We start from the raw sequence: 19,533 nt of genomic DNA, 5'->3' as shown, positions 1-19,533 counted from the left end.
GTGACTTGGGGCCTTCCGTTAGCCTCCGCTTCACGATGGCGGTGCTGGTCCCTTGCTTGTGACCGTGCCTCCGGGCTTCTAAGGCCAGAGGACATGGAATCCCCTGCCGGTTGGATTCTGCTGCTGGACCTGGATGTCCCCACAGCCTCGGACTCCGTGTCCGGGTTTAGTGTCTTCAGCCAAGGCGAGCTTTCTAGCTTCCAGCCTCTGGCACTCGCTCCTGCTCCTACAGAGCTCCTAGTTCTTGCTTTCCCTCTGTCTGCTGTCCTCCAGACCAGACTGCGTCTCTGTCTGGGACTTCACTCTGACTCTGACTGCTCTGCTTGTTCTGCAGGCTCTGTCTAACCTAATCCCGCCCCAGACCCAGTTTATAAGGGCAGATTCCTCCCCTCCCAGGTCTGGGTGGGCCGTGTTGCATGCTTAGGGCTCCTGACCAGAGAAAACTCCCACTTGCTCTCAGACATAATATTTCTATTACTGTGGTAACCAGACCCCTGGGGTGCCACAGCTTCATATACGCAAACGTCTTTTAATGGCATCTCGATTACATACAGAAGGGAATGTGAGGCTGAGCAGACATTTTTGTGATCTTTGAGCATTTTTGGGACAGCAACTAAATTTAATTTAAAAATATCAAAGGCGGCGTATGGACATTGAGCGTAAAAATAAACGGAGATCCGCACAGTGACAATTCTGACCTCTCGGCGTTTTATGGCACTGCACTAAAAAGTAACATTTTTCCTTAAAGTCATTGATGTTTGGGTCATTGTTTGGCCCATACAGATTTATGAATGTTAGTACTGTAGTTGTGTGGGAATATAAAAGACCTGCGTTTGGGGAGGAGGTAGAAGTCTGGGGCACATACTCTTCTCTTTGAACTCTATTGTTATTAACTTATTCTTGTTCTAAATATTTAAAATCTATTATTCTTGGATACGACTGATACAACTTTGAAACAAATATATAACAATAAACAATAGAGTGAAGAGATCACTTAGTGGAGGAGGAATAGACGTCTTCCATCTGCTACGTCACCCATCATTAAGGCACAACTCTTCTTAGGCAGTGTGGGAGAAGGTTTTGTTACCTGCTGAGCAATTGATTTACCGTTGTCCTATTTGCATATTCTGGAGGGTCTACACATAAATATTAGTAGCCCCACCCATATTGATAACCCATCAATATCTGATTGGTGGAGAGCAGACCCCCTACAATCGACAGGAGGAAGAAGCATTCACCTGAATAGGGCTGGGCTGCAGTACCAGGGATGTACCAGCTGTAGCATACATGTCCCGCTGTGGTGAGATCTAAGGGTTAACATCATTCCTTGTGGAGAGTCACATGCCAGTGTAAGGAGACTTATAGGCCATGCAGTTCTCCTAAGAGGAATTAAATATGCAAATTGCCTCTTCAGAAAGGAAGAGGACTCGAACTCTAGTGCCACCTATTGGAAGTAGCAATCCTAAGAGTCAATATCAACTCTTTAACCAGTCTTGCCAGATGTCTTAGGCTACGTTTCCATTATGAGATTTTGGTGAGTTTTTTACGCTAGTTTTTTTTTTTTAAACGCAAGTAACTTATTTTAATTAATGAGTGCAGAAAATCTGCAACATCAAAAGCTCACCAAAATCTCAATATATTGACACGTGTTTCGGGGTGTTGCACTCTCCTCAGTGCAAAGATTGAGATCTGATTTGACTGTATGAGAGTCCTCGGATTGGTGTATAAGGGGTAATGTCACTCCTTGTGGAGAGTGACATGCCTGACCATCGAGTGTAAGGAGACTTATAGGCCTCTGGGAAATTAAATATGTAAATATACTTTCCGGAGAGGAAGAGGACTTGAACTCTAGTGCTATCTATTGGAAGTAGCAATCTTAAAAGTGCTGAGAGTAAGGCTATGTGCCCACGATGCAGAAATGCTCCGGATTTTTTCCTGAGCGTTTCTGCATCTCCCTGGCATAAAAAATGCATGCGGATTGTACATGCGGATTGTATATGCGGATTGTACATGCGGATTGTACATGCGGATTGTACATACGTTTTCCTGCCAGGGACGAGCGGATGGGAAGCGTTCTTCACATGCATTTCCGCATGCAGGTTGACAAGCGCTTTCCAAGCAATTTTAGCATTACTTGGAAAGTGCTTGACAACTTGGTCACACTATATAAATCCATGCAAACGGCATAGATTTATATAGTGTGACCGTAAAAGAATGGTAAAAAATCAAAAAATAAATATATACTTACCTTACAATGGCCCCCGGAGTCGCTCTGTCCTGGCTTGCCGGAAGCTTGCGGTACACTGAAGGACCTGCCGACGTCAGTGTCGTGTGACCCGTCACATGACTAAATTACATCACCGCAGGTCCTTCAGTCCACCGCGATCTGCCGGCAAGCCAAGACAAGGAGACCGCAGGCCATCAGAAGGTAAATATAATATTTATTTTTTATTTTATTCTTTTTTTTACAGGTTCTCGGTACCCGGGTGTGGAGGAGAGTAGAGATGAGCGTTGTTCTACTCGAACTGTTCGCCAATCTCAAATTCGAGCTGTTTTGGGCGGTGTTCGAGCCGTTCGGCGAACACGAACAATTTGAGAAAAATTCGGCTGTTCGAGGTTATGTTCGATAACTGTTCGTGCACCAAAATCATAACTGGATTTTTTCTCAGTAATGATGAAAATTAATGTTAATACGCAGTTTGAGTGTACAGCGGGGCGGGGGGAGGGGCAGGGGATGGATCTCTGCAGGAACAATGAAGATCTCCATTTTTTTTTTCTCTTTCCTGCATTTACAGTGGGGAGGCGCAATCTGTCAGCCTATCAGCAGCGCACACACGGAGCGAAGTGCTTTTTTTCACACAAGCAAGGGCATGTGTCATTGGCAGTGTATGTCACATGTCCTTGCCCTATAAGACCAAGCCATTTTCCCCGTCGCCACCATTTTCTCACTGCTGCAGCTGCGTGTTAGACGGCACCGCTGTTGCTGTGTGCGCTATACCTTGTTAATTTCAAGCCAATTTTCGCACAAATCTACAGATAGCTTGGGAGTAGGGAATAGTTGTGATTGCAGTCCTTTTAAGGACTAGGTTACAGCATTTCCTACGACTTTTATCAAGCAGGTCTGTGCTCTTAAATAGATAGATTGTGGGAGTAAAGACTAATTGTAATTGCAGTCCTTTTCAGGACTAGGTTACATCAGTTCCTATCAGTTTTTGCCAGGCAGGTCTGTGCCAGTGCTGTGCAAGTTTTTTTCACAGCATTTGGCTGAATCTAGCAAAGCTAATCCTTTTTGGCCTATTGCAGAGTGTGTTAGTCAGTGGAGTAGCCTATCTGTGTTGCAAGATATACCACCTGTGTATAGAATACCAATTTTTTTACTGCACCTAGTGAAGTAAAATCTTTTGGGCATAGCATCATTCTATTAGTCCATCTATACTGACCTCCATAAGGTTGCAAATTGAATATAATTTTTTTCTGCATCTAGCTCTGAAAAAATATTGGGCTTCTAGCTGTGTGTGGGACTTGATGTATTAGTCCATCTATACTGACCTCCATCAGGTTGCAAACTGAATATATTTTTTTCTGCATCTACCTCTGAAAAAATATTGGGCTTCTAGCTGTGTGTGGGACTTGTTCTATTAATCCATCTATACAGACCTCCATCAGGTTGCAAACTGAATATATTTTTTTCTGCATCTACCTCTGAAAAAATATTGGGCTTCTAGCTGTGTGTGGGACTTGTTCTATTAATCCATCTATACAGACCTCCATCAGGTTGCAAACTGAATATATTTTTTTCTGCATCTACCTCTGAAAAAATATTGGGCTTCTAGCTGTGTGTGGGACTTGTTGTATTAGTCCATCTATACTGACCTCCATCAGGTTGCAAACTGAATATATTTTTTTCTGCATCTACCTCTGAAATAATATTGGGCCTTCTAGCAGTGTGTGGGACTTTCTCTATTAGTCCATATATACTGACCTCCATCAGGTTGCAAATTCAAAATAATTTTTTGTCTGCATCTAGCTCTGAAAAAATATTGGGCTTCTAGCTGTGTGTGGGACTTGTTGTATTAGTCCATCTATACTGACCTCCATCAGGTTGCAAATTAAAAATAATTTTTATCTGCATCTACAGTACCTCTGAAAAAATATTTGGGCTTCTAGCTGTGTGTGGGACTTGTTCTATTAGTCCATCTATACTGACCTCCATCAGGTTGCAAATTGAATATAATTTTTATCTGCATCTAGCTCTGAAAAAATATTTGGCCTTCTAGCAGTGTGTGGGACTTTCTCTATTAGTCCATCTATACTGACCTCCATCAGGTTGCAAATTGAATATAATTTTTATCTGCATCTAGCTCTGAAAAAATATTTGGCCTTCTAGCAGTGTGTGGGACTTTCTCTATTAGTCCATCTATACTGACCTCCATCAGGTTGCAAATTGAATATAATTTTTATCTGCATCTAGCTCTGAAAAAATATTTGGCCTTCTAGCAGTGTGTGGGACTTTCTCTATTAGTCCATCTATACTGACCTCCATCAGGTTGCAAATTGAATATAATTTTTATCTGCATCTAGCTCTGAAAAAATATTTGGCCTTCTAGCAGTGTGTGGGACTTGTTCTATTAGTCCATCTATACTGACCTCCATCAGGTTGCAAATTAAAAATAATTTTTATCTGCATCTACCTCTGAAAAAATATTTGGGCTTCTAGCAGTGTGTGGGACTCATTGTATTAGGCCATCTATACCAAGCTCCACCAGCTTTGAAATTAATAATAATTTTTAGCTGCATCTAGCCCTGAAAATAATTTTTCCCAATAGTGGTAGCAATAGAAATATGGGGCGCGCGCCTGGCTAACAAAAATATACGCTTCATAACACAAAACACCAGCCTAGCGCACTGCATTAATAAGATGGCATCATCGTCTCTCCCAGTGCTAGGCCTACTACGCAGGCTAGTATTCCTGTGCCTAAAACACAATGTATGGGTCCGCGCTAGCCACTATGCTGAGGGGTATAAAGCTGCTGCTAACGCTTTATAACAATTCAATTGGCAGATTTTCACAGAGCTCTTCCACAACGCCCACCCATCGGGCAACAGTTGCCCACTCTCCCTATGGGATCTAGTGGCGAATAGTTGATGCCATTAATCAGAGCGTCAGTTGCCCCGTCAACGTGGCAAGCATACGGTAAGGCATGGAAAGAGTGGACACGACTAGTAGCAGGCAGACGGGTTGACCAATGTGAACAAGCCAGATCACAAGTCACCATAGAATTTCTCCACCAGCTAATGATGAGGGGCATATCAGGGGCGTCAGCGCAGCGGTGTCTGACCGGAGTAGCATTTCACTTCCAACTACTGAATTGGGGAGATGTGACAAAGATTCATCATCAGACAATCCATAAAAGGGTGGAAAAGGGGTCAGCCAAGTCAGGAATGTAGACGTCCCGTGTCCCTAAAACTGATTTCTCACATCTTATCCCTAACACCATTAACATGACACTCACAATTTGAAGCAACACTAATGTCTACTGCATTTGTGATCGCCTTCTTCGGGGCGCTATGTATAAGCGAATTAGTCCCTCAATCCAAAATTACCACCAGTGGACGCTTATTACACCAGGAAGTAGTCATAGCCAATAATGCAATACGTGTACGCATACACCAATCGAAAACGGTTCCAGCAGGCAGGGGTACTTGGGTACTTCTACAACCCACAAACGGTACACTGAGTCGGGTAACAATAGTAAAAACATATCTAACCATCAGATCACAAAGTAATTTCTTCGTATCACACATTGATGGAACGCCATTATCAAGATACCTGTTCCAAGCTATATTTAATAAATGCATAACATCGGCAGGGAACCACCCCAAAGATTACGGGACACACTCATTCCGCATAGGTGCGGCCACGGAAGCAGCAAGAGCAGGACTGTCAGAAACGGAAGTTCAGAGGATAGGGAGATGGCGATCCACGTGTTTGGCGAGATACATAAGACCGGACTTGTTATCCTAACGTGGTTTGTTTCTTTTACAGGTGACGCTAAGCCAACAGTGTGAGTGATAGGCCACTCGTATATATATTGGGCACAAAAAAGGGCGAAAGTCCGCCCAGGCGGGAGGAAATTAGAGTTTCATAACACATATTTCAACTGGAGAGGTATTAGAGGCCTGCTATGGCCACAGGTACTAATGGAGGTAATCAAGGTAGGGAGAGAGGCAAGAGGTCCGGTCATCTTAGTTATACAGGCCGGGGGAAACAACCTAGGTCATCACAAGAGCGCATAACTAATTGCAATAATGAAACTAGACACTGAGCGCTTCAGAGAATTTTTCACAAAATTAGCTATAGTATGGTCAGAGATTGTGCCGATAGCGGTATGGCAAGGTGCGCGAGACATCACGGCCATCGAATGGACAAGGCGGGTAATAAATATTCGGATGGCAAAATTTAGAAGAGACAGAGGCGGTGTAGTGATACGACACCGACAACTGGAAGGAGATAAAGCAGGCCTCATACGGCCCGACGGTGTTCACTTAATAGATATTGGACTGGACATATTCCTGGCAGGACTCCAGGACGGAGTGGAACAAGCGTTAAGAGTGATGGGTGGGGGTCAGAGTCCTGCATACGAGTACGCTGGATCCTCCGTGGCCTGGAAATATAAAGGACATGTTGGAGAGTTACACTTGTTGGCCAACTTGCCGGAGTGGGGACCCAGGGCATGCTGCAACAAGCTGAATTATTTTAGAAATAAAATGCCTTTCTAATGGAATGAGTATAAAGAGTTAATAAAGCTGTGACCGATCCTCACCCATCCAGTTGTAAGAGTTACATTATTGGGTTGTCCATGAAAGGGGGGCGGTAGGGGGGCTGAGCATCTGGGTTTGGTTGGGGGTCCCCACAGTCTGCCTAGGCTAGATTAATTTAAAAATTCTTATTAGATACACAGGCGGTGCAGCTTGCTTCGCAGCTGGGCTACTACGCCCAAAGCATTGCCTAGGCTAGATGCAGTTAAAAATTCTACGCTGACTAGCAGACACTGAAGATTTGGAGCAGACCTCTGAGTAAACAGCTCTTCAGACTCAACCATCTGTGTTACCCCAAGCCATAGTGTATGTAGTTTCTTACAGTTAAAAGGGGGGGTGCGACCCAACCCACCTGGAATTGACGATGCCAACGTCACGTAAGACACAGCAAGGGGACTCCCAAAATTGTGGCACAGACACCACTTAACCCTAGAACGCATACCTGTGGCCTTGCAGGCCCGCCCAGTTAATTGTTTTCTATTTTCTGCAAGATTGCTTTAGTTAGAATTTTGAAACTCTAGGTATTCTTCATGTATATAGTTGTTTGTCATTTGAGTTTGAGTTATTCCATGTTATTTGCACACGGGCCTAAAGGGCCCCAGGTATGTGAAAGTGTAGATTTTTATGGTCATGCGTTCTAGGGTTAAGTGGCATCAATTGCCCCACTGTTGCTTAAAACGGTTGGTGAGGTGATTTTACCAAATCCCCAAGCTTTTAGTCTCCCAAGGATGACACAGGGGTAGAAATGTCCTTGCGAATCCATGATTTGATTATCTTTATGAACGTGAGTCTGTCTACATTCTCAGTGGACAGCCGCGTGCGCTTATCTGTCAGCACACCACCAGCAGCGCTGAACACACGTTCAGAGAGAACGCTGGCTGCATGGCATGACAAGATCTCCAAGGCGTGAGTGGCGAGCTCCGGCGATTTTTCAAGATTGGAATACCAAAATGAGCAAGGGTCCAGTGACACAGTCATGGCTTCGATGTTCACTTGGAGATTCTCCTGTACCATCCTCTCTAGGCATTGACTATGTGTCAGACTTCTTGTCTCCTGTGGCCTTGCAAAGGATGGTCTAAAAAAGTGGTGAAACGATTCCACAAAATTGCTGTTACCAGCAGATACTGTGTTACTGTTACTGTTTGAGTGATGAAGACTCGACAGTCCCACCGTTGGCAAGTTAGAACTGTGAGATTCACTACGTGCACCACTGGTGTTTTGTGGAAAAGCACATGTAAGATTCTGCAACAGATACTCCTGCATTCGTCAATACCTTTTTATGGCAGGAATTATTTCGGCAAATATACTTTTATATCGGGGATCTAAGAGTGTGGCAACCCAGTAGTCGGGATTACTTCGAATTCTGACAATCCGGGGGTCACGTTGCCGGTAGTGCAGCAAGAAGGCACTCATGTGTCTTGCGCATCCAGAAGGACCAAGTCCTTGTTGTGTTGGTAGCGAGGTAAGAATCATGCTTCCTTCCTCTGCCCTCTCCCTCCAACCTCGCACAACAGAAATGTGATCAAGGTCTCCCTCATCTGATGAGTCTTCCATGCCCATTGCCAGTTCGTCCTCCACTTCTTCCTCGGCTCCTGCACCTTCCTCAACAGTTTGGCTGCTACCATGCGCCCTGGTTAATCCCTCTCCCCCACCCTCCCATGCCTGCCGCCTTGGTGCTGCCAACCATCTGGACCTTGGAGATGTTATCCCTTCCGCATACGACTCCTCCTCTACTTCCTCCACCTCCTCTTGTCCCACCACCTGACTCCGAATTCTGTTTAACATGTGCTCCAGCATGTAAATCACCGTAATAGTCATGCTGAAGCACTAAACATCTTCGTCGCCATTTCAAGACTGTGCAGAAGGGTGCATAGGTCCCTGATCTGAGACCACTCCTCCAGCGTGATTTGCCCCACCTTTGGATCTCGTTGGCCCAGGCTATACGTCAGAACGTATTGCACCAGGGCTTGTCGGTGCTGCCACAGTCGCTGCAACATGTGCAGAGTTGAATTCCACCGTGTCGGCACATCGCATTTCAGCCGGTGAAGTGGCAGGCCCAACGACTTCTTAAGTCGTTGAACTGCGGGATGCGAACGGCGGAAGTGAGCACACAGCGACCGTGCACTCTGCAGAAGGCCATCTAGTCCGGGATAGTGGGCTAAAAATTGCTGGACAACCAGGTTCAACACGTGAGCCATACAAGGCACGTGTGTGACATTGCCCCGGCGAAGTGCCGCACCCAGGTTTGCAGCATTGTCGCACATGGCCTTCCCTGGTTGCAGGTCCAGTGGAGACAACCTTTCATGAAACTGGGTCTCCAGAGCTGACCAAAACTCCTCAGCTGTGTGACTCACATTTCCCAGACATTTCAAAGTAAACACTGATGCGTTGAGCCCTGCTGCCAGCATAGTAAGGAGGTGTGCAGGATTCCTTCTGCGCAGTTAGAAAGCAGGTGGCATTACCAGACAGGCTTTGGGTGCAGGTGGAGGACCGAGAGGAGGTTGAGGAGGCAGAAGCAGTGGAGGAAGTTCGAGATAAAGAGGATTAACACACAACTCGTGGGGACGGTAAGACTTGGACAGCAGCCCCTTGTCCTGCTGTCACCATAGTTACCCAGTGCCCAGTCAGCGACATGTAACGCCCCTGTCCATGCCTTCTCGTCCAAGTGTCTGTGGTGAAGTGCACCCTGTCACACACAGAGTTTCTCAAAGAAGCGGTGATGTGTGCGACATGCTAGTGGAGCGCAGGCACACCTTTCTTTGAGAAGTAGTGCCGACTGGGCATCTGGTACTGGGGCACTGTGACGGACATAAGGTCTTGAAAATCCTCTGTGTCCTCCAGGTGGAAAGGCAGCATTTCTGTAGCCAACAGCTTGCAGATGGTGAAATTCAACCTCTTAGCTTTCTCATGGCTAGGAGGAAATGGTCTTTTACTTTTCCACATCTGAGGGACCGAGGGCTGGCTGTTGTGCTTAGACGGTGTTGAGTAGGGTGTCCCCGGCAACTGCCGGTCTATGAGGAAGATGCAGGCGGACATGTTAGGTTGCCTTGATCCAAAGGTGGTGCTCAACACTAGCAGGTGTTTCCACTTCCCAATGAACTGACGACCTGCCAATCACACTGGCTGTTGTGGGTAAAGAGGTGGCAGGTCTGCGTCCAAAAACATGTGTGACTGCTGTCCCCCCAGTCACAGAGGATGAAGAGGCTGTGGATGCACAAGATGGGGCAGACGGTGGTTGGCCCAGCCGGCTAGGCCGCATTGTAGCACAGTGAGCTTCCCACTGCAACTTATGCTTCATATCCATGTGACGGTACATGCATGAAGTACTCAAACTATGTATTTTTTGGCCTCTACTTAGCTTTTGCTGACAAATATTACAGATAACACGAGTTGGGTCATCCTTATCGATCTGATTAAATGCCCAGGCTATGCAAGGCTTAGAGCCCATGTGACCTGAAGAGCCACTACGACTTGTGGTCAGAGGCAGAGTTGTGGTTGAGGATGCAGTTGTTGACGTGCTTCCAGTACTCCGTCTCTGTTCAGGAAGGCGCAACCTAACCTCGTCGTCAATAGCATCTGTGATGCCCCGCTGCGCTTGGTATCACAGATCCTACAAGAGTGCATTGATGGAATCCTCCACAAGAGGCCCCCATAAACATTCACACATCTCCACCTTCCACCTCAGACCAGCAGAGGGAGCCCGTTAGGGATATAAATAGGGAAGGTGGAGCTAGGCAGTTCAGTTCCTCTGAAGAGTTCCTGCAGTAGAGAAGCCTAAGAGAGGTCAGTCTGCAGTGGAGCTCAGTCTAGTCTAGAGAACGCAGTTAATAGTTCAGCAGTGGAGCACGAGGCTCCTGCTTGCTAGATTCAGGGAGCCCAGATAGAGCTTAAGGTGTGCCGGTGTCGTAAGATCAGTGAAGCGCGGCAAGCTGCCGTTAGTGTGTATAGCCTAGTGAGGGCCCGAGTAGGCCGAAGGCGAGTGGCGAGTTAGTACATAAGGGGCAGAGGAGCTTAACCAGCTCACCCCGAAGCATTTACCGGACACAGGATCCGAGCTTACCGGTATCTCTATGACCCAGTAAGGCATAACCGGAATCCCTGGAGAACTACAAGTCCCAGGATCGCTAAGGTGCTGATATGTAACAGAGCCAGGAGACGCTTAGGCCCCGCATACTGGGAGCGTGAACTCCAAGAGAAGGCCCTACCACAAGGTCAGCCAGCGCAGGACAGAGACAAAGTTAGGCCTAGCTCCAGGCAGGTCAGAAACTTACTACGCAGAGGCAAGAAACAGGAGGCCCTACACCCGCTCATTGGGGAGGATCCTGATATGCACCCTTCACCCTACAGTGCTCCGGGATGTGCCTGAATTTCCACCAGTAAAAGGTACTGAAGTGACTACCGTGTCCGTTCCCGTTCTTGCTCTGACCCAGCTGGGTCTCGCCTGTCCTGCATTCCCCCTGCATACGCTGCCCTGAGACCTAGCTCCACCTGTGGGGAGCTATACCATCGAGCTGCCTTATCACCGGCCTCAGTGGACTGCTGCAGCGCTGGTGCTTGTCACCAGATACCACAGGTGGCGTCATGAACTCTTATAAAATTAACAATTATCCACCCTTTTAAAGAGAGACCCCAGGGTACGGGCCAGGGAGCCGACCACCGCGACATCCCCAAGGCCAGGCAAATGCCCGGGTACCGAGTCATCCCCATCCCCAGGGCTAGTCACATCCTCCTCCACCTCCTCTGCTGACCTCATCGACTGTCTGACTGTGGGTTGACAGTAAGTGGGATCTCCAACCTCGTCATCATCACCCTGTGTGTTATCACACCCGTCGCCCTCAGAGCCAACCTCTTCCTGCCCTGACCGAAAAGTCAAGTTGTCGCTCCAATCAGGTATTTGAGTCTCATCATCGTCTTCATCATTGTCTCCACCAACAGGAGTTACAGTTTGGGAACAAGGGTCTACATTATGCTCAGAACCTTCTTCATCTGGTCCTGGATCCAACTTATAAAGATTCTGGGCATCGGATCACATCATTTCCTCATCTGGATTAACAGAAGCTCTGGAGCAGACCTCCGTTTCCCAGGCTATAGTATGAGTAAACAGCTGGGCAGACTCAGCCATCTGTGTTACCCCATACTCAGACGGGCAGCTGGAGACTTGGGAGCTGTGAGGAAGCAAGTGCGATTGGGGTGACACCTCTGAGGACTGGAGTATTTGTGATGTTGAAATTGAGGTGATGGAGAGCCCACTTGAAGGAGCACTTGATATCCGTTGAAGCACCTGCTGTTTTTGTGCCTCATCTAGAATTTGTAGCGATGGGCGTGTCCGTAAGAATGGGATCGTATCACATTGTCCACGAAAAGAAGTCGACATCTTAGTTTGGCTGGAAGATGGTCTTTCTTCTGCAGATGTTACCCCCCCCCCACCGTGGGGGGCCTCGACCCACCGGCGGACAGGCACCAGTATTGGGATAGGGGGGCTGGCCGTCAGGGTCCACCGCGGCTCTGGCACAAACCCGGCGACACAGAGGTGGCACAGGCAGGAACGGACTGTCCGTGTCGGCTTCTCACTTTTTGGATTTTAGAAGGGCATGACATGCCTATATCTGTGTCTCCCCCTCCTTTTACTCCTCCACCTCTTTTCTTTTCGCATGACTATATGTACTTGTCACTTTTCCATGTGTTAGTTGTGTCTTCTGAGCAGTTTGTCAGCTTTTGGACACCTTTGAAGGTGTTTTCTATGTGTTTCTATGTGTTTTTGTTTGCCTGCCATTGGTTTTAACGGTGTTCGAAGGTGTTCGATGAACAGTTCGACGAACAGTTCGGCGAACACACGGGTGTTCGACGAACCGAACCGAACTCGAACACTACGGGGGTGACTCAACACTAGAGGAGAGTCTCCTCTGCTCCAGACCCGGGTACCATCCGCACATTGAAACGCATGGATTCTGCATGTACAGATGCAGTGATGCGGATTACACACGTTCCAATGCAAGTCAATGGCGGCGAAAACGCAGCGTTTCCGCAAAATAATTGGTAGTGCTGCGTTTTTTTTCCGCAATGATAATCCGCAGCGGAAATTTCCGCAGCATGGGCACAGCACATGCGGATTATCATTGGGGAACATGGCAGGCCTTCTACCATGCATTTTTTAAGTGTTTCTGCAGCGTTTTTGCCACTTAAAAAGCGCATGGTGGGCACACAGCCTTTCATGCCAGGAGCAGCTGTCCCTTTGTTCTTCTGGCCATGGGAGGGTCATATGGGCACTCAACAATCAAGTATCCACGGATTCCATCAATGGCATCCTGTGTCCCCTGTGTTAATGGAGCAGTAGTGCCAAAGCCTGATCACTAAGGATGAGCGAATTGATTTGAAACTGATTGTAAAAAAAATAAAACAAGACATCATCATCCTCGCCCCTCACACGTGCCTACTGTCCAAGCTCTGTGCTGGCACACACCACTTTCCTCCCCCAAGCTAGGAACTCCCGTCTTGTCATCACTCTTTGCTGGCACATTTTATAATGTCACAACGTCATAATGTGCGGCGTCAAACGTGGTCACGTGGACCAGCATCGATCATACATAGATCAGCTATTGTGTCCGATGGGTAGGTGACACATGTTGCCTGTAGGATAACACCTCTAAGTTTAGGCTTTTATCATGTATTTCTGGAAAACCCCTTTAAGCCTGCATTTACAATCTGAAAAAAACTACAAGAAGCAAACTGAACATAAACCTTGCTGTAAATAAGAAAAGAAAAAGCAAAAGTGTATTTAAATAAAATAGGGCTCTTAGTAACACTGTTTTTGATCAAATGGCTCACGGAAACATTAGACATAGTACGTTTTCTGTTCTTCATTTTCCAATTTAGGCTATGTTCATACCTTACATTTTTGGCCTCAAAGAGGCACAAGAGACAAGAAAAACGCAGCAAAAACGCATCAAATATTCAGCAAAAAACTCAGCAAAAAGTCAGCAGAACCTGCTTTTTTGAAGTCGCTTCTTTACTTCCAAGAGAGTAGGTTTTGTCTGCAGAAAAAAATGCAGCAAAAATGCAATGTGTGAACATAGCCTTAAGATGCATCGAGAAAATAAAAAAAAATCAGTAGTGAAGTTGGACAAAGCCTTTAGGAGTTATATTTATAGTTACAATGATTATATCTATAGCAGGAATCTCAAACTCGGCTGGGTATATGGGCCGCACATGGAAAAAATGTGAATTTGGGGGGCCACATTCTTTGCAGGTCAAAGTGACATTTTTAGTGATACCATTTTTTTTCGTATACACAGCCTGAACATTTTTGCTGTGTTTATTTTTTTGTAGCTTGGGTCGTTACGGATGTGGCGATAATAAACGTGCACTTTTTTGTGTTTACTTTAGTTTATATATAAAACAGCATTTTTAGTGGCAAAATATTTATTCATGCTTTATTTTTAATTTTTTTTTAATTATTTTTACAATTTTGTTTCCTCCAATTGACCACATACAGTAATATTGTTTTACTATTAGCACCATAAGGTAATTCTGGCAAACATCTAGTAATGTGCCCCATCCTGGTGGTCCCAATATTGCAGTAATGTGCCCCATCCTGATGGTCCCCATCTTGCAGTAATGTGCCCCATCCTGGTGGTCCCCATCTTGTAGTAATATGCCCCATCCTGGTGGTCCCCACCTTGTAATAATGTGCCCCATCCTGGTGGTCCCCATCTTGCAGAAATGTGCCCCATTCTGGTGGTCCCCATCTTGTAGTAATATGCCCCATCCTGGTGGTCCCCATCTTGCAGAAATATGCCCCATCCTGGTGATCCCCATCTTGTAGTAATGTGCCCCATTCTGGTCTCCACCTTGTAGAAATGTGCCCCATCCTAGTGGTCCCCATCTTGTAGTAATGTGCCCCATCCTGGTCCCCACCTTGTAGTAATGTGCCACATCCAGGTGGTCCCCATCTTGTAGTAATGTGCCCCATCCTGGTCCCCACCTTGTAGTAATGTGCCCCATCCTGGTGGTCCCCATCTTGTAGTAATATGCCCCATCCTGGTGGTCCCCATCTTGTAGTAATGTGCCCCATCCTTGTGGTCCCCATCTTATAGTAATATGCCCCATCCTGGTGTTCCCCATCTTGTAGTAATGTGCCCCGTCCTGGTGGTCCCCATCTTGTAGTAATATGCCCCATCCTGTTGGTCCCCATCTTGTAGTAATGTGCCCCATCCTGGTCCCCATCTTGCAGTAATGTGCCCCATCCTGGTCCCCATCTTGCAGTAATGTGCCCCATCCTGGTGGTCCTCATCTTGCAGTAATGTGCCCCTTCCTGGTGGTCCCCATCTTGCAGTAATGTGCCCCATCCTGGTGGTCCCCATCTTGCAGAAATGTGCCCCATCCTGGTGGTCCCCATCTTGCAGAAATGTGCCCCATCCTGGTGGTCCCCATCTTGTAGTAATATGCCCCATTCTGGTGGTCCCCATCTTGCAGAAATATGCCCCATCCTGGTGATCCCCATCTTGTAGTAATGTGCCCCATTCTTGTCTCCACCTTGTAGTAATGTGCCCCATCCTAGTGGTCCCCATCTTTTAGTAATGTGCCCCATCCAGGTGGTCCCCATCTTGTAGTAATGTGCCCCATCCTGGTCCCCACCTTGTAGTAATTTGCCCCATCCTGGTGGTCCCCATCTTGTAGTAATATGCCCCATCCTGGTGGTCCCCATCTTATAGCAATGTGCCCCATCCTGGTGTTCCCCATCTTGTAGTAATGTGCCCCATCCTGGTGGACCCCATCTTGTAGTAATTAGTGTTGAGCGATACCTTCCAATATCGGGAAATATCGGATCGGATTGGATCGGACCGATACCGAAAAATTATCGGATATCGCCGATTCCGATACCGGAAACCAATGCAAGTCAATGGGACAGAAATATCGGAATGAAAATAAACCCTTTCTTTCCTTGTAGGTTAATTCTACATGAAGCAAAACAACTAAGAATAATGTAGAATGTATTGGGGGAGGTGGGGGAGACAATAAAGGCATAGAGGTTTAGCCCAATCAAATGGAATAGCAGGAATTAATATTTTTTTTAAGACGTTCTGAGTTACGGAAATATTAACTATGTTAAGTATTTTTATATTTTGTCAGATATTTATGTTTCACTACTTCCATGCTCTTCACCTTCTTTTTTACTTCTCCCACACTTTCTCCTTCATCATCCTCAGCATCTTTTTCATCCACTTCTTCTTCACCTTCTTCATCTTCTTCTTCTTCACCTTCTTCGTATTATTCTTTTTTTTTACATTCTTCATATTCTACTTCTTCATCTTCTTCATATTCTTCTTCTTCATCATATTCTTATTTGTGACAGGCATTCCTGTAGTTGTTATCTATAAAAGGTTGGACATTACACCTTTCGTTCTGCCCGTCACAAAAGATTTACAACAGGATTTGTCCGCGTTCAGTTTGGCCTGCAGCAGCAGGTCTTTTCCAGGGGCACCACGAGGAGGAACGGACTCACCCCCATACACTGCTTAGTCATCTTCTGCTTATAATTTAGATATTATCTTTTGCTCTGATTTTTAGTCTTATGCTTAATGTTTTTTCTCTTTTTGTTCTGCAGCTTCTTGTATTTCTGCTTCTTGGTTTTCTGTCTCTTGCTCTTCTGTATCTTGGTGCTTGTCTTCTCTTCTTTGTCCTCTTGGTCAACTTCTTTAGTGTCATCTTCTTGGTCTTCTTCGGGGTGGTCTTCAGGGTCGTCGTCTTCGGGGGTCGTCGTCTTCGGGGTCCTCGTCTTCTTCGGGTTGGTCTTCTGGGTCCTCGTCTTCGGGGTCCTCGTCTTCTTCGGGGTGGTCTTCAGGGTCCTCATCTTCTTCGAGGTGGTCTTCAGGGTCCTCGTCTTCTTCGAGGTGGTCTTCAGGGTCCTCATCTTCAGGGTCGTCGTCTTCGGGGTCCTCGTCTTCTTCGGGTTGGTCTTCAGGATCCTCGTCTTCAGGGTCCTCGTCAGGGAGATCCAGAGTGATTACCAAGAACCATTTCAAAAAGCTTGAACTTGGAAATGTAGCAGAAGGTACAAGAAGGCTGAGGAACTACCGAGGACCAGCTGACGGTACTGGAACCCGGATGGGTAGCAGAAGGTACAAGAGCCAATGGAACTACCGAGGACCAGCTGACGGTACTGGAACTCGGTTACTAAGCAGGAGGTACCTGTGCCAGAAAGCACTACCAAGGACCAGCAGACGTTGGTGGAACTTGGATACCGAGAAGGAGGCACCTAATCCAAAGGCACTGCCAAGAACCAGCTGACGGTACTGGAACCCGGATGGGTAGCAGAAGGTACCCATGTAAAAAAAAGTTTCAAGGCCGCGAGCCGGACGCAGTTACCAAAACCCACAGTCCTACAGGGGGTGCTTGTCCTATTGGCACTATGGAACCAGCCTTCATTGCCAGATCCCGCAGCCCACATAGGAGTCACCTAAACTGCAGGCACCATAGAGTCGGCTAACCCGACCGCAACACGACAGGACAACGCATTGGAGGCAAAGTGACGTTGACACTACCCGGAAACAGCTGGCGTGCTGGAACCAGGCTGGGCAGGAGGGAGTACCCGTGCCAAAGACACTGCCGAGAACCAGCTGACGGTACTGGAACCCGGATGGGTAGTAGAAGGTACAAGAGCAAATGGAACTACCGAGGACCAGCTGACGGTACTGGAACCCGGATGGGTAGCAGAAAGTACAAGAGCCAATGGAACTGCCGAAGACCAGCTGACGGTACTGGAACTCGGTTACTAAGCAGGAGGTACCTGTGCCAGAAAGCACTACCAAGGACCAGCAGACGTTGGTGGAACTTGGATACCGAGAACTAGGCACCTAATCCAAAGGCACTGCCGATAACCAGCTGACGGTACTGGAACCCGGATGGGTAGCAGAAGGTACCCATGTAAAAATAAGTTTCAAGGCCGCGAGCCGGCCGCAGTTACCAAAACCCACAGTCTTACAGGGGGTGCTTGTCCTATTGGCACTATGGAACCAGCCTTCATTGCCAGATCCCGCAGCCCACATAGGAGTCACCTAAACTGCAGGCACCATAGAGTCGGCTAACCCGACCGCAACACGACAGGACAACGCATTGGAGGCAAAGTGACGTTGACAATACCCGGAAACAGCTGGCGTGCTGGAACCAGGCTGGGCAGGAGGGAGTACCCGTGCCAAAGACACTGCTAGGAAACAGCTGGCGGTGCTGGAACCCAGGGTAAATACTAAAAACAGAGTGGAGCCAGAGGCGTAATTGGAGCAACTTTAAAATCTGTAGTAGTGTGAATGTGGACAGAGCAGGAGAATTTGCCGAACACACAGCTGGGGAACAGCTGACGTTACTGAACCCCAATAACACTGGAGCAAGCATTGACTGTGCAGACGGCACTTCTGAGCAGCAACTAGCGGTATTGGAGCCCAGGGTAAATACTAAAAACAGAGGAGCCAGAGGTGTAATTGGAGCAAGTTTTAAATCAGTAGTACAGTGGATGTGGACAAAGCAGGAGAATTTGCCGGACACACAGCTGGGGAACAGCTGACGTTACTGAACCCCAATAACACTGGAGCAAGCGTTGACTGTGCAGACGGCACTTCCGAGCGCCAACTGGCGGTGTTGGAGCTCAGGGATAATACTGAAAACAGAGGAGCCAGAGGTGTAATTGGAGCAACTTTAAAATCTGTAGTAGTGAGAATGTGGACAGAGCAGGAGAAATTGCCGTCCGCACAGCAGGGGAACAGCTGACGTTACTGAACCCCAATAACACGGCATCAAGTGTTGACTGTGCAGACGGCACTTCCGAGCGCCAACTGGCGGTGTTGGAGCTCAGAGATTACAGTTCAGTTGGTAGAAACATGAACACAACAGGAGACCTGGATACTGTTGCCAACCAATTATTTATTCTGGAAGAGGACTGGCAAATTCATCAGAGATCCAGGCCTTGTTCATTTTGAGAAAAGTAAGCCGGTCAATGTTATCGGAGGATAGTCGCATGCGACGGTCTGTTAGTACACCACCTGCGGCACTGAAGACGTGTTCCGATAATACACTAGCAGCAGGGCAAGCTAGCACCTCCAATGCATACTGACTAAGCTCTGGCCATGTATCCAGCTTACAGACCCAAAACTTGAAGGGAGAAAAGCCGTCTGGGAGTACACTAAGAGGGCAAGACATGTAGTCTGTCACCATCTGACGGAAACGTTGCCTCCTGCTGACTGGAGTCGTCTGTGATGGTGTAGACATTTGTGGCGGCGGGGACACAAAACTTTGCCACATTTCGGCCATACTGGTCTTGCCTTGTGCTGAGGCGCTGCTTCTGCTCCCTCTTTGTGCAGAGCTTCCTCCACTGCCTCGACGCACTGAGCTGCTTTGTAAAGCACTAGCAGCACTGCTCTCGGTTGGAATGGAGAACATGATGGAATGCACCAGTGCGTCTTGGTACTCCCGCATTTTACGCTCCCGGTTCAACGGTGTTATGAGGCTTTGTAAGTTGTCCCGGTAGCGAGGATCTAGGAGGGTGGACACCCAATAATCAGCCGTGTTGAGAATGTGGGCGATGCGGTGGTAGTTTCTCAGGCACTGCAGCATGAAATCAACCATGTGCTGCAGACTGCCAACTGGCCAAGAAACGCTGTCCCCTGCTTGAGGCATGATCTCTGCCTGCTCTGCATCACTCCACCCTCGCTCTAGATACTGACT

The sequence above is a fragment of the Phyllobates terribilis genome, unplaced genomic scaffold (assembly GCF_046119375.1).
Source record: "Phyllobates terribilis strain yellow unplaced genomic scaffold, ASM4611937v1 Scaffold_316__1_contigs__length_2197552, whole genome shotgun sequence".
NCBI lineage: Eukaryota > Metazoa > Chordata > Amphibia > Anura > Dendrobatidae > Phyllobates > Phyllobates terribilis.
The sequence above is the reverse complement of the archived record's forward strand: the minus strand, read 5'-3'. Positions refer to the sequence as shown.